Source organism: Neopsephotus bourkii, unplaced genomic scaffold (genome assembly GCF_033783945.1).
Source record: "Neopsephotus bourkii isolate Nb327-2 ecotype Australia unplaced genomic scaffold, CSIRO-AGI_Nbou_v1 NB_1036, whole genome shotgun sequence".
NCBI lineage: Eukaryota > Metazoa > Chordata > Aves > Psittaciformes > Psittacidae > Neopsephotus > Neopsephotus bourkii.
The window spans coordinates 260,797-275,480 of NW_026901525.1; the positions used below are offsets into that span (position 1 = coordinate 260,797).

Sequence of the window (14,684 nt, forward strand, 5' to 3'; positions counted from 1 at the left end):
TGGGTACAAGAGGCAGTTTCATTTACACAGCTTTTCCCAAGGCAAACGTTCTCTCAAGGCAACATGGAGCTGCTGAAACACCGCGCATTGAGCTGAGGAGATGGAAGCAGAACCAGCTGCTAGAGATGGTGCAGCTCGTACAGTTCCTCCTCCCCAGCAACATGCCCCAAACCTCACTTTGAAAGGATAATATCTATCCTACAGATGTCTGGGCACACACACACAGATCTGAGCATCCCTGAGTCCAAATGACAAGCTGCACAGCTCTGTGCAAGCAGCTACAAAGGGTGTGAAGATATGTCATTGTTGGAAGACCCTGGTGCTCCTCACACCAAAAGCATGGGGATGCAGAGGGAAATGTCTCATTTTCGAGCCCTCATACTGCCCTTAGAGGCCAAGCAAGTCACAAAACCCACAGAACTCATTTTAAATCAAGATCTACATTTGTTTTAGAGGAAAGAAAGAAAAACCATGGCTGAGTTTGGAGGGAATGTTGTCAGCTTTGTAGGAAGAAAAGAATCAAGTCTGGGCAGTGTTTGCTTCCTTGTCATCACAAGCTTTACAAAACGCCCTTGTATGCACATACAAAAATATACCTTATGCCAGTGAAATGAAGCAGCATTTAATGAGAACCAGAATGTGTTTTGGTTAATTTCCAGGTGATTGGCCTCTTGTTAACAGATTGTTCTTGTAGGTGAACGCAAATATTTACACAGGGACCCCATGGGCTCTGTGTCCATCTAGTCTGGTTTTTCCCCTCATAAACCTGTTCCTCAGGAATCCACAGCACTGGCACTCACTTAGGGAATGAGAGAAAATCCAGAGCAGGGTTTTCCACATCTTCACCACCCCAAACAGGATCATCCTCCACACCAGAGAGTCTCGTCTCCACTTTTCTAAATCCTATTGGATTAAAGTATCAATCAAAAATTCCCCATCCCTGACTGCTGCACAGGGCTGCAGTGAGACCGTATATTCACTGGCATCTGCTGCTTCCAATGGGCTGTAGTGCCTCGCACTAGACCATGTCACCCAAGGCACTGTTCAACCTGGCCTTGAACGCTGCCAGGGATGGAGCATTCACCACTTCTTTGGGCAAATGAGGGCCTCAGCACCCTCCCAGGGAAGAACTTCCTCATCTCTAATCTGAACTTCCCTTAAATTTAAGCCCATCACCCCTTGTCCCATCGCTACAGTGATATATGCTGCTATCATATCCACCGACCAGATAAATTATCCTAACATATCAAAGCCATAAGCAAAATGACATCTTAATATAGATCAGGAGAACAAGACCACTTCAGTGACACAAAGCTCCACTTTCTAATCCTAATAGACTTCTGGAATTTGTTTCTGATAGCTAATGAATTAAGAATCAGCCAATTATGTGTACCTTTATTACGATGATTCTAATGAAATAAAGTGTGAACTTCTGTTTAATCAGAAATGAGCTCACACTGCTGAGCAGAGACACTTCTAAAATATCTTTCAGCACTTCACAACTGAGCTCATCAGGGCTTTGAGTTGGAATGGCATTATGGCAATGATATGGAGGTCGAATAGGAAAGATTTCCAGGCAAATAAATGTTTTTCAAAGCATGGTCCCACATCCCTAGCAAAGAAGGTGGATCTATCCTTGTGCATAGTCATGCAGGAACCCTGAGATCATATGCCTTCTGCTTAACGCTTAGGGCTCAACAGCAATTAGTTAGGCTTCAAACTGTTTATTTGGTGATATTTAAAAAGAATTTAAATGCATTTGGCAAGAAAAAATGGACCAAGATTTTCATTAACACTTCCAATTTGGGTGGGTTTTTTTTCTCTTTAAAAGCAGGTTACTTTCTTCTAAGATATTAAAATAACAGCCATTAAATCTGCAGAGAACCTAGATCCAGAAATCACTTGTGTGCCTCCTGCTTTGCAAAGCCTCAAGAGAAAGAATGCTTCCAAAAATCCCACTGAAGATGAACTGATTAAACAGCTAAGAGACCACAAAACCCCTCAGTGTTTGGAAGCAGGCAAGAAATCCTCTGGTCAAAGATCACAACCCGCTATATACATCTGAACGTTTGATTAAGTGGCTACTTTAAAAGAACCAAACAAAACAACCTTAAAACTAACATCTTTCAGCTAAATGGATTCTCACCCGCATTCACCTCTCCTCCTGGCCAAGCCTTATCAGCGTGAGAAATAACAGGAGGCGTTTATGAGTCCAGATGCTTTGGTTACATCTCGCACTCCTCACACGTGGATTCACAACGGGCTTTGCTGCTGTGTCCCAGAGAACCAACCAGAGTTTGCAAAACACCATCTACAAAGCACAGCACTAAAGCAGCAACTCTTTGTTGACAGGGCTGCTGAAAACAAACCACAACTACCTCCACCTTAACACAAAGCCCACCTTGATTATCCCATAGCAAGCTGGTTTTGCTGTGTCCAAGGACTGCCTGCTAAAACTGCTATAGAAGCACCGGGTGTTATAATAAGACTTCTCTCTCTACCTTACCCTCAATCTGCTAAACAATGTCTGTAGAAGAGGCAAGTCTGGAATTGCCTCCAGCCTCTTTAGAAAAGGTTAAAAAGATATATATATATAAGAAAATAAACCTATTACAGGGCCAGCATTCCTGCTTTATGCCTGAGCATTCGCAGGCAAACAAAAAGAATAGCTACAGGCCTTGACAGGAACAGAGCCAACCATTTACTGGTGTAGGTCTGGTTTATGACTGCTGTCACTGCAGACACCAGTCACTGGCTGTAGGCAGCAGATAGCAGAGGCTGTCTTTCATCTGCTCAGCAGCTGAACAGGGCAGTTATGTCGGGACAGGTATAAAACAGAGGGGGACAGGTTCAAAAAAAGGTGTTGGATGAGGTTTCTGCATGCCCCTGAAGAGACAGCCCCAGTCTTGTTAATGAGGGGAGCGCAGAGATCTCCCGTTAATGTAAGAAACAGCGAGGCCAGGTTTGGAGGAAGAGTTCCTGTCTTTAAATAGACCAACTGACATAGTGGGAAACACCCAGATGAGCTTTCAGCCACACCAGCCCCGTTGCAAGCCAATAACACTACAACTTCTGCAAGAGCAAGTCATTAAATGAACAACCCTCGCGCCACCAGGGTGGGCAAAGGAGGTGCAGCAGGACAGAACTAACCTGCGGCTTGATGCGAAAGGGCAGGTAGCTATGGGATCTGCTGCTCACCCCTTGCACAGCAGCCTGCAGAGCAGTAATCCCCCCTGCATGCTTCCTTTTGCTTGCAGCCTGTGCTCTGGGTGCATGGGGTGTGCCCCGCAGCAGGCAACAGGATGTGGTCCCACGCCTCCTGTGCACTCTGCCTACTGGTGCGCAACATACAGCACCCTGAGGGCTCAGACACCCTGCAGAGAAACACACCATGAAGGTTGCTAAGATTTCTCCCCAACTCCTCCACCACCTCTTTAGCTGACCACGAGCTACCCAGGAGATTCTCCCCTCCGTTTCCAGGTTGCAGTGAGCGAAGAGCATCTCTCTGCACACCTCCCGGCACGCACACTGCATCACCCGTGGCTCCTCCACCGTGTTGGGCTGCACACCAGAAGGTGGTGCTGCAAGAATGGTGTAGAACCAATTGCCTGACCTGAGCAGGGGTGGAAGATGCTGAATCATCCTTCAGGCTTCATAAGGCCTCACTGCCTACCAGATCTGCTCACCCTAAACCAAGAGGGTCCAAAGCTGAAGGAACCCAAGCAATTAATTGGCCATTTGGGTAGAAGCCCAATTATGACCTTGGTTTTCTGCTTTGCAAAATACTCCTCTTTGAGCCTTTTGCATTCATTCATAAACAACAGGATTATGGGGAAGGAAGGCCATAAATGTGGCCCTGCTTTGATTGCAGAGAGAAGATGCTTGGGCACACAAGTAGCAATCTGACCACACCCCCAGAATGACAGAAACATGCCTTTTTTGATTCCTTTTCTCCTAAAAGTCAGTTTGGAAGATGCTGTTCCTGCCCACAGTCGAAGGATGTGTCATTCTTACAACCAAAACTGGAGTTTAAGAGAAGGGCCCCCAGAAATACCACTAATAATAAAAGAGATCATTCAAAACAAGAGGGAAGTTGAAGCTTGGATGCAGAAGTGTTAAATTAAAACTATATGAGGTGCATGATAGATGCACAAGAGTTTACTTGTTTTCACAGTGAGCTGTTGCACAGCTCACAAACTAAATACTATGACCTATGGGGGCCTGAGGGCTCCATGGGCTATTCTGTGATGCCACATCCTAGCACCAATGAACTGGTGTGCAGTCAGACTAGCATTTGACTTGGTAGTTCCTATTCTTAGCCTGAGACTGAACAGCAGACAACATTCATGCTCACATCTGGGGGGTACTGCAAGATACAGGATTGCAGGAAAACAGGCTGTAGTCAAGGCCCTTGATATTTCAGAGTAAGCATTTCCAGGAAGATTAAAAGGGTCTTCAGAGATCCTCAAATGTTAAGACCAGAAGACAGCATGATAAATGATGAAGCCTGACCTCCTGCTAAACACAGGCTGCAGAACTTCCCAGACATTTCTACATCAAGCTTATTACTTGCCCTTGAGCTCCAGTATCTCTCAAGAAAACAGAAAACAGTCTTGATTTAAAGACTACAAATGGTGGTAGAAGCAGCAGTGCTCACCTAAGATGTTCCAGTGATTGATTTCTTCTCTTCTAAGATTCTGTTCCTTTTTTCGATGCTTACTTTGTCGAGGTTCATTGCCTAAACATCAATGAGAAATACCCTGACTATCACAAGCCAAGAACGCATCTCTGTGGGCCCTTCCTAAAACCAGCCATAGATGTTGTAATTCCCCACCTACAATTACTATTTGAGATCTATGTGGGGTAACAAAAACATATTTTAAATTGTAGACCTTACACAAACCAAAACACAGCGGGTTCTTGGAAGCGTGCCTCTTCTCAATCAGCCTCCTATACATCTTACACAAACTTGCTGGCTGCAACTGGTTTTGAGGGCTGCAGAGGCTGACTGTGACACTGTGGGAGCCAGAAACCATCGCTATTTTCTCTGGTCCTGGAGACACTACAGTGCTGAAAGTCAAAGGGCAATAGAAAAAGGCATACTTCTATCCTTTGCAAGCTAGTTGACATTCCAATACCCACATCTGGCTATCCACCAATGACAAAATCCATAGGGGTTTGGTTTTTTTTTGTAGTACCAAGATTTTTTAAATGTTATTCTTAAATACTGAAAACAAGCTGAAAAAAGGCAAAAAAGGGAAAAAAAAGAGGATTATTTTATTCTTAGCAACAGCAGGGCTTCATAACCACAGAGTGCATAGCACCCAAGACTCAAAGTTCAACACAACGCAACCATCAGCCCCTGCAGTTTCCCTCTCCTCTTAGCTCCCCAGTGCCCGGCTGGAGGACTGGGTATGTGGGCTGCTGCTTTTAAAGCTCTGTTCCAGTTCCTTAAAGCAACAATAAATCTGCAGGCCTATTATAGCAATTTAAAAAGTAAACCTAAGAGGGAAGCAAATTTGGTAGCTGCTCCATCTGGCTGGCAGATTGAACCGAGCTGAGCTGCTCCGTGGTTTAGGAGGGACTCAAAGCAAGGTCAGACATTAAGACCAGCTCCAGACCTGCTTCCCCCAGCAGCACAGAGGAACTGGTTTACTAGAAGACACTGTATAAATATTTTGCTGAGCTGCAAAAGGAGGAAACTTCCCCAGCCCCGGGCTGACTTGTGTCATGATGGCACAATGCTCAATGAATGCCATTATATGAAAGGGTGTTTATTTCACATTGCCAGAACACACAATCCCATGTCTTACCCGATGGCCCTGCAGGCTGCCACGGAGAAACTCCTCTCCAAAAGAGAATGGGACGTTCATGTTGGGATTAACACTTTGGCAGGGGCAATGGGACTTCCCCCAGTTCCTGCACTGCTTCAGCCCCTGACCAAGCAGCACTGGGGGCACAAACGTTATCATTGACACTCCCCTGTATCCAGTGAGCTAATTAAACCTCTTCATTCCAGCACAGACAGGGGAGATCGGGGCTTTTCCCACTTGTTCACTGGTTTCATTATCTCACCCGCTCACTGGCTTTGATGCTCTGCAGATGATCTTGTTCCCACCACCGAGGGCAACGCAAGGAACAAACTTGTCTGAAACGGCTGCACTGTAGTGCTGGGCAGATCTAATCAGCAGTTGAAGGGGGTTTATTTCCCTGGGGTATTTCATTTGCTCTCCAATTGTCATTTCCTTAATGAAGACAGATGAAGGAAACACCAGGTTAAGAAGCCCGTATGCTTGCAAGTAAAAACAATACACCTCTGCTCAGTCCCAGCAAAGGTCCTGCCTTGCATGCTTTTGCCTTGATAACAACTGGGCTTTTATTTAACTGTTTCTGCACTGGGGTGACTCCTGTCTTTGAGGCAGCCATTCCTGAAATGCACAGTAAATAAAATCAGAATTAGGCCTAATGTGACCCTCTGCTCCTATCCCTACTGCCAGTTTGAAACAACACATTTCTAACAGCTTCCTTTAGCCCAGGATCCCAAGTGCAACACCAGCGAATCCTAGACGGCCCCACAAAAATAGAAGTGCATCGTTCCTGTATTACAGCTGAAACACAGGATCCTGGGAAGTGTTGCAAGACAAGCCCATATCAGAGCTTAGCCCAGACGTCCTGTTTTGCCTCCCTTCATCATGATACGCATCTCTTTTTCCATTCAAAAGAATCATGCTTTAAGCAAGCTATGATATTTTCCTCCCACTTCCTATGCTGCAGTCTTTCCCTTGAATTGGGTGCTGGATCCTCATCACTTCTTCCAGGAAGACAAGAGGATCACTACTTCATTGCAACGTGCTGCAGGTTAATGCCACCATAGAAAGCTCTAGGAAGCAAGAGGTTTTAAGGGTTCAGAGCTCTGAAATTCATATGAGAAGGAGAGGAGGTGCAAGATTACAGACTAGCGCCCAATTCTCTGACACCAAGAGGGCTTTGACCTCAAAGAGAACAGGATCTGACTGTGGGTTTATGTACATCATCATACAACCTTGCATTTCTTTGATCTGCTTTCCTGTTGTTTAGCAGCAAGACGTGCACATCTCCACATGGCCAGGAGTTCTTGGCCATTTGTGGTACACAAGGATACCAGTACAGTCATCGCTTGAAGTAATAGCTCTCCTCTGTGTCTCCCCAGCAAGGAAGCTGGTTCCCCCAACATGCTGGGATATTCATTGACAGTGCGGGAAGGCAGAGTCATCTTCTGCTCTCTAGATACTTCTGTAATGCCCTGCTCCACCTCCTCACCCAGTATCTGGCTCTTCTACTTCTTCCCAGTAGCTCTGAGCACATGCAACAAGTTTTAAATCTCCACCTTATTTCCCAGAGGAGCCATCTCATTCCTCATTACTTCCCTTAGTCATTATTTCTCATTTGATGTGACAATGCATCAACTCTCCAAAGCACTTTGGGACACTGTCCACATACAGAATGCGCTGTATTAGCTACCAGACACCTAAAGAAGAAAAACCTGGTCCAGAGTTTAATGTGACATTTCAGCCTTGGGGGCAAAGCCAGTGACTGTAGAGCTAATCAGAAAAGTCCTCATGGCCACGTAGACCTTTCTGTACAATCAGCAACTCACCTCTGTTGTTTCACCCCAGGGTAAAGGTAGGAAAGCTCCACTCTTCATGAATCATTCCCTAAGAAAACATCCCCAATTAAAATATAAACCATTGCTGCCACAACACCAGCTTCATTTTTAGAAGCAGCTTAAAATAGAGCGTGTGTTACCTTGTGAAAAACCATCTCCTCTCTACTTTGGTAAAGGGTGACATAAAAGCAACGATACACCCTCCTCTGTGGAGAGGCACTTCACACCCTGCACTAGGATTACTGCACACCACCAAGCTAAGAGCAAAGACTGAAAACAAAAGGAGGGGGGGAAGTACAAAAGGAGTCTTAACACCTCAATGAGATACCAGGATTAAAGACAGGAATGCAAAGGGATGAGACAATAAAGATTTTGGAAATAAAGGCATATTTCCCCGTAAAAAGTGAAAAGAAAGAGCTGTGTGTATTTTGGGAAAGGGTTTTGGTTTCTGATAGCTAACCCTGGCTCTGAAACGGATGCTGATGCAATGTGAACTCTTGGTTGCTGCTGTGAAACCATGCAAAGACTTGACATATCCTGATCTGGCAGTGCAGTACACTCTTCTGCACCAGTAAAGTAATGGAAAAGGAAAGGAAAAGAGCCCTTGGCAGCAGGGTGCATCACTGCACCAACACCATAGGGTGCCTTTCCCTTGAAATAGGCCCCAGTTGACACAAGGACTTGAGAGGACATCTAATCCTCAGGTATCCACCAGAAACCATTGCAGATAATGAAATCTGTGCCAAGAGCAAATACTTTTCCACAGTTCCTAAAAGGGGCCTATAGGAAAGATGAAGAGGTACTTCTTAGCAGGGCCTGTTGCGAAAGGATAAGGAGTGATGGGTTTACACTAACAGGGAAGATTCAGGCTGGATGTGAGGAAGAACTAGTTGAAGATGTCCCTGCTCATTGCAGAGGGTTTGGACTAGGTGGCCTTTGAAGGTCCCTTCCAAGCCAAACTATTCTATGATTTAACTGATAAAGATGTAGAGTAATGGTCATAGCATCCACACAGGAAAAATCTGGTCTTTCAGACTTGCAAAACTCAAAGCCATCTTAATATTTTGATTGAAGCTTTCAAGGAATAAGTATAAAATGAGAATAGAGGGATGAATGTAATGGAAAATTACCTCCTCTGACAGTTACTGTTCTCCAACCTTCGCTATACGCGGATACATATGGGCAGGCACATATGCAATGCCATACAGTTTTGTTTTGTTCTGTGAAAATCAGAACAGCTTTTCAGAAATGGAAAACAGTAAGGAGGGAAAAAAGTGATGGGAAAAGTCAGTGGCATATGCAAGTGAGAAAAGATATGGCTTCTGGTGAGACCCAAGTGGAAAATTACAGAGGGACTGCTCCAGAGAGGGAAAGCCAAGTGTGGGATGGGGCAAGTGTGCTCTGCAGATGAGGGGTTTGGCCATACCAGAGGATCAGGAGCAGAACTAGGCAGTGCCTGAGGGGACATTTGGGATCAACCTCAAAAAAGAAGCTGTGAGAAGAAACGTGTTCAAAGACATTAACACAGGGGTATCTGGGTCAACTCCAGATGGGCAATACGGGAAAGGTGACAGGAGATGGATTTACTGACAACACAACATGCAAGAGGAGATGGAGAACTAATGGCTGGCTCTAAATGCTGGATACAACACAATTCTCCCTGAAAGCCCAACCAGCCTGAGATTTATACACTGCCCCATGTGAAAAAGTCAAAACTACTATTAAAACTCATCAAGATTTCAAACAAAACTCCTTAGATGTGCTTTTGTTTCACATAATTAAAAGCCAGACAGCTAAATTAATCCTAATTAATCTGATTAGGATTATTGCAGTAGTAGGAATCATTTACTGGTATCAGAAGCCTTTTTCCCTTCTCTCCAGAAAGAATTCCCTTTGTGCACCTGCTTTTAACACCACCGTACTAGACAGCACATCCAAAATGTAATTCCATTACGGTCAGGAAAGATTTCATGCACTCAGTGAAATGCAATGAATAAATACAAAATCATTCACATTATGTACTCTCTACAGGGATATTTAAGGCTTTTTCCTCCAAAGTAAATCAGTTTTATGTAGTTAAAGTCCTTGAAAATATCAAATTGCAAGTTTTTGTTCACAGCATTTCATTTCTTCTCATATTCTTGGAACTTTGGTAAAGACACACAGGTCACAGAGGAGGGGATAAGAAGCAGCATTTCTCATCCAGCTCATTCTATGAGCCCAACACAAAACCGGCCTCCTGTGCCTCAGTTTACCCCATTGCAACATGGGAGCAGTATTTCTGGCCCTATGGCAGAGGTGCTGGAAACCCTAATTCACGGTCATAGCTCTGGATTCCAAGGAGAATGGCAGGTAGAGGTTATGTTTTCCCATTTAAGCTTAACTTTCCAGAAACAGCAAATGACACAGAGCCGATGAGGTTTGAAACCGAGAGCTGTTCTGACAAACAGTTATACTTTTAGATGCAGCTACCAACAAACCCCAGCTTCACACTCCTCTTTGAGAGGAAAACCAAGGAACTAATTCTCATTTGAGTTCATTTGCAACTCATTTCCTTTGGGGTCCATCCACCGGTTTTGTTTCCATTTCTTATTGGTTCAACAGTGACAGGGACATAAGCAGTGGCCATCCACTGTATTTCTGGCCACTGTGGGCAGCAGCTGGCTCTGCCCCTTGCATTATATATGTGAGCTTGGTCTATAAAGCTGCATTTATCAGGCCCCACAGAAATTCCTAAATCTTGGAATACTACACCTTTTGCCATCTGCACCAAAATGAACCTATGTGATAGTTCACTGGCACAGAAACACAGTGTTTGAGCCAGAGGGTGAAAATGCAAGCAAAGGACATAGACATCAACTTGGACATAGCCTTGCTGCCACCCACAGCAGGTCCAACACACCCCCACCATCACCCACAACTGACTCCTTGGCTAGTAAGGCATGAAACAAACTGCATCTGCTTTCCTTTCCTCTGGATCTCAGCCCCAAAAACTCTTTGTTAAAGAAGTATTTGCAAAAGGGACACTACAGAATGTGAACAGGAGGTGGGTTTTCCATTGAGCACAAAGGCAAAAAAGAAAACTGCAACAAATAGATGGGGAAAAGTTACCTGTTTTCAAAGGAAGCACAGCTTCTGCTCTTTCAAACTACAGAAAAGGTAGAGTCACCCTGTTAATTATGAGAGACCAGGTTGGATGGGGCTTGGAGCAAGCTGCTCTAGTGGAAGGTGTCCCTGCCTGTGGAAGGGGTTGGAACTGGATGAGCTTTAAGGTCCCTTCTAACACAAACCAGTCTGGGATTCCATGATCCTATGGCAAATTTCTCATTACAGATCTTCAAGAGGGCTGATGAAAATCTCTTTCTTTGGGATACAAATCTCATCATCCCAGCTTTGCCTTTTGTACCTTTTGCAAGGCAAATGCATCATTGCAGGATGCTGCCACAATGTGCACTGCCAAAGGGAAAGACGCATCGAGGGGGTGCCCAAGATGTCCTAGCTCTAGCACGATTTGGCATCTTTAAGACTGATTTGAGTGATGGAACACAGTATGCTTACTACAATTGCTGCTGATACCAGGCTGGGACAGGCTGCAAGTACTTCGGAGGCCAGGATTAGGATTCAAAATGATCTTGATAAATTGTAGAAATGGTCTGGAAAAAAAACAAGGAGAAAGACAATTCAGGAATGATGGATGAGCAGTGCTAAGACAGGAGTCATCAATGGCAAGGGAAAGTATCATCAGCTCACAAAGTTGGGTTTTTGGGGGGAAAAGGATCACAGGAATACCATGGATCACAAACTGAACAGGAGCTGAACACAGTCACGTTACTGCAATAAAACCAACCGTCACGCTGCAATACAGAGGTGAACTTTTCACCAAGGAACTTCTCATTTATGTAGCACAGCTGGAGTTCTGATATCGGACACCACATTTCCATAAAGCTCTGGAGAAAGTCCCAGTGCAGGCAGTGAGAATGATCAGAGACTGAGAAAGCACAGCCTGGAAAAATCAGTGAAACAAAATCACATTCATCTGGACTGAACAGTAAAGACAACAGGGAGGCATCGGAACGGTCTTCAAACACATCAACAGGGTCACAGGAGAATGGAATAAACTATCCTCTTGGCTTGTCAAGAGTGGCACTTGATGTCATAAACTGCACCAGGAACACAGGTTAGACACTAGGAAGAGTTTCCTGACTAAGGGAAGAAGTACATTATGACAGTTGAAGCCCCATTCACCACATGATCCACACAGGGAACCCATCTTTCCCCACTGCTGTCTATCTATGCAGACCAAGTAGGGGAAAGAGTAGTAGTATATCAGGATTATGGAGAAGAAAGAGACCTGAAGAGACCAAGTCATGTGCCAATGCCATACAAAGGATCTGCCACAATAAAAGAAAAGCCTTGTCCAGTGGTGTAATCTCTGCTTAGGGAAATATTAAAGTATATTCAATAGAGGTCTCACTCAGCTATTTGCATATTCACTGCTTTTGTCAGTACATAATAGGATCTCAGAACAGTTTTACTCTGCCTTCCCACGACATGCAAAATCCCCATTAGCAGGTGAAAGACTGCAACAGCAATGCTCACAGCACTGATTCCTCATTAGAAGTAACCTGCCCAGAATACCGATGGGGCTGGAGGGCAGGAGTGTGATGGCTGAGGAGTGAAAGCAAATACTGCTAGCAATTTCCACTGAGTGCAAAAATAAATGTGTAAGAAGGTGCTGTCCCAGTCTGGCAGGATGCTGATGCTACAGTGGTGGCTTGCAACAGGCACCTCACCTGGGCTGGCAAAGGGTCTCACACCTTCCCTTGAGAGGCACAGGGAGAGCGTGGTCCAGGCACAGTCATCCCTCTGCACACCCAGTGAACAGACAGCCTCTGCTACCTGCTGAGATCTTCACCAGTGCTCTCAAGAGACCAAACTAGGGCTCACTGAAGCATCGTCAAGCCCTGGCTGCCACCTGGCTATAGACAAGCTAGGAAAATTCAGGGCTCGAACAGGTACTACAGATGCTTTCATCAGAAGTGAATTTTCATTTCAATAGGAAGATAATAATAATAACAGTAATAAAAGCAATAACAGTAAAGAGAGTATTTCAGAAGCAGACAGTGACGCTACCCAGTGCAAAACTCCCCTGGCTTTAGCAGAGTATTAATGCTGTTTCACTCCTCTACTGCAAAGGCTTCTTCAGAGCATCTGTAATCACAGGAGCTGAAATGACAGTGGGAATAAATGCTGGCCTTGCCCCCTTGCTGGTACATAAACATCTTAACAGATTTTCTTTATGCTGTCTTTGACAAACTGAAGCTCCAGCCTTTACCCCAGTTTAGCTCAGGAGCATCCTATGAAATAGCAGGCAGATTTATATTGATAACTAACATCAATCTTAACTGGGGGGGCATCTGTCCCTTTTCGATTTTGAACAGAGAATATCAGATTAGAAGGGAAAAGGGAGGGGGGTGGAAGCAGTTGTCCAGGTACTTGGGATAAAGCAGCTGTTATCACCCTCTCCAATGAGGATGCGTGCTCTATCTCCAAGCAATGACTCTGTGAAAGCAGTTTGAACACAGGTTACAAATTCATATCCCAGCCAAGCTGTGCTCACTAAGGCAGAGGAGGCTCATTGCTCCTGTGACTTTACATTATGTGGTGGTACTATCAGGTACCCTGGGCAACACACTGCTCCAGCCATCCTATTCAGGCAGAAAAGGGCCTTGCTGCTTCTCCTTTTTTGCTGTATAAAAGCTTGCAAAACCATTTAGATGAAAAATCTCCATTTCAGGTTGAAAACAACTTTGTAAATCACACAACTAGCCTAGCATGGAGACATCTGGCACATCTCCTTCACAGCGCAAGAAAATTGAGGCTGTTCAGCCTGGAGAAGAGAAGCTGCGTGGAGACCTCAGAGCAGCTTCCAGTGTCTGCAGGGGGCTCCAAGGATGCTGGAGAGGGGCTCCTCATCAGAGACTGTAGCAATAGGACAAGAGGTGATGGGTTTAAATTTAAACAGGGGAGATTTAGGTGCTGCATCCCAAGCAGACTTGCAGGATAAGAAGCAGCTATTTAAACGAGCAGCTGAAAGCATCCAGAGACTTGATTCAGCAGCTGAGAACAGGTACCAGCAAAGCTGCGAATCTCGGGAGGTAACAGCACTGAGGGACTACATTTCTGTAGTGGGTATTTACCCGCTAGGAAGAAGAAAAATCAGACCCACCACTGGTGTGCTATTTCACTCTGCTGACAGGAAAGAGCTGGAAAGGGCCATTGCTTCTGAGCTTAATTACATCCGAATCTTCTAAGGGTGAGGGAAAAGTGTACTTCATGAGCCAAAACCCAAAAAGTTAATATATTATACTGCAGCAAGAACATAGCATCTTCAAAGCTTTCCCTCCCCACACCCTCAAGTGTGAAATCAGAGCTACTTTTTTTCTCAGTAATGCTTTTTGCTCATTTCCTGCCTGGCCTCATACTCGTATAACGATGAATCAGGATTAATTAACATCAATGTCAAGATTAAGATCATGCCTAACCAGGACTTTCTTGTCATCTTCTAGGGAAATTAAATTAAGCCACATAATGATGGACTGACCACACAGCCAGGCTGGGCTACCTCTGTTGACCCATGGGGAGCTGGTGCTTCCAGGTGAAAGCAGCTTGCCTTTAGCACTGATCTCTTGTTTTGGGGAAACAGACAATCCCCCCAAGCTGGTTCTTTGTTTCCCATGAACCTCTCCTAAACCAACCATCACCATTTATTTTCACATTCCCAGGCAGGAAGCAAGAAGCCATGCAGAAGCTGTGGTCTGAGGTGATCAAGATGCACTTTTAGCATAAGATACTCCAAGTCATAAGCTAGTACAGAAAGGAAAAACAAGTCCAGCAGTCTGGATATCAGACATTAGTAGCTGAGAAGAAAACTTCCCTGCATTCTCCTCCAAATATACACTTTTTGACCTTTATCAGGCTCTATATTCCATATTTGAGCAACCTCCTCTAGTGGAAGGTATCCCTGCTTGTGGCAGGT

At 44.8% G+C, this 14,684-nt stretch overlaps 1 protein-coding gene across 8 annotated transcripts in view; it reads right to left on the bottom strand.

Moving 5' to 3' along the window:
* HIVEP3 (HIVEP zinc finger 3) overlaps positions 1-14,684 on the bottom strand; it is a 244,961-nt gene that overhangs the window by 73,886 nt on the left and 156,391 nt on the right. For 6 of the 8 annotated variants that reach the window (XM_061360605.1, XM_061360603.1, XM_061360602.1 and 3 more), the window contains one exon: positions 11,204-11,298. The exons of the other annotated variants lie outside the window; for them this stretch is intronic. The gene's annotated coding sequence lies outside the window, so the exon portion shown is untranslated. The remainder of the gene's footprint in view (positions 1-11,203; positions 11,299-14,684) is intronic. 8 annotated transcript variants of the gene reach the window in all.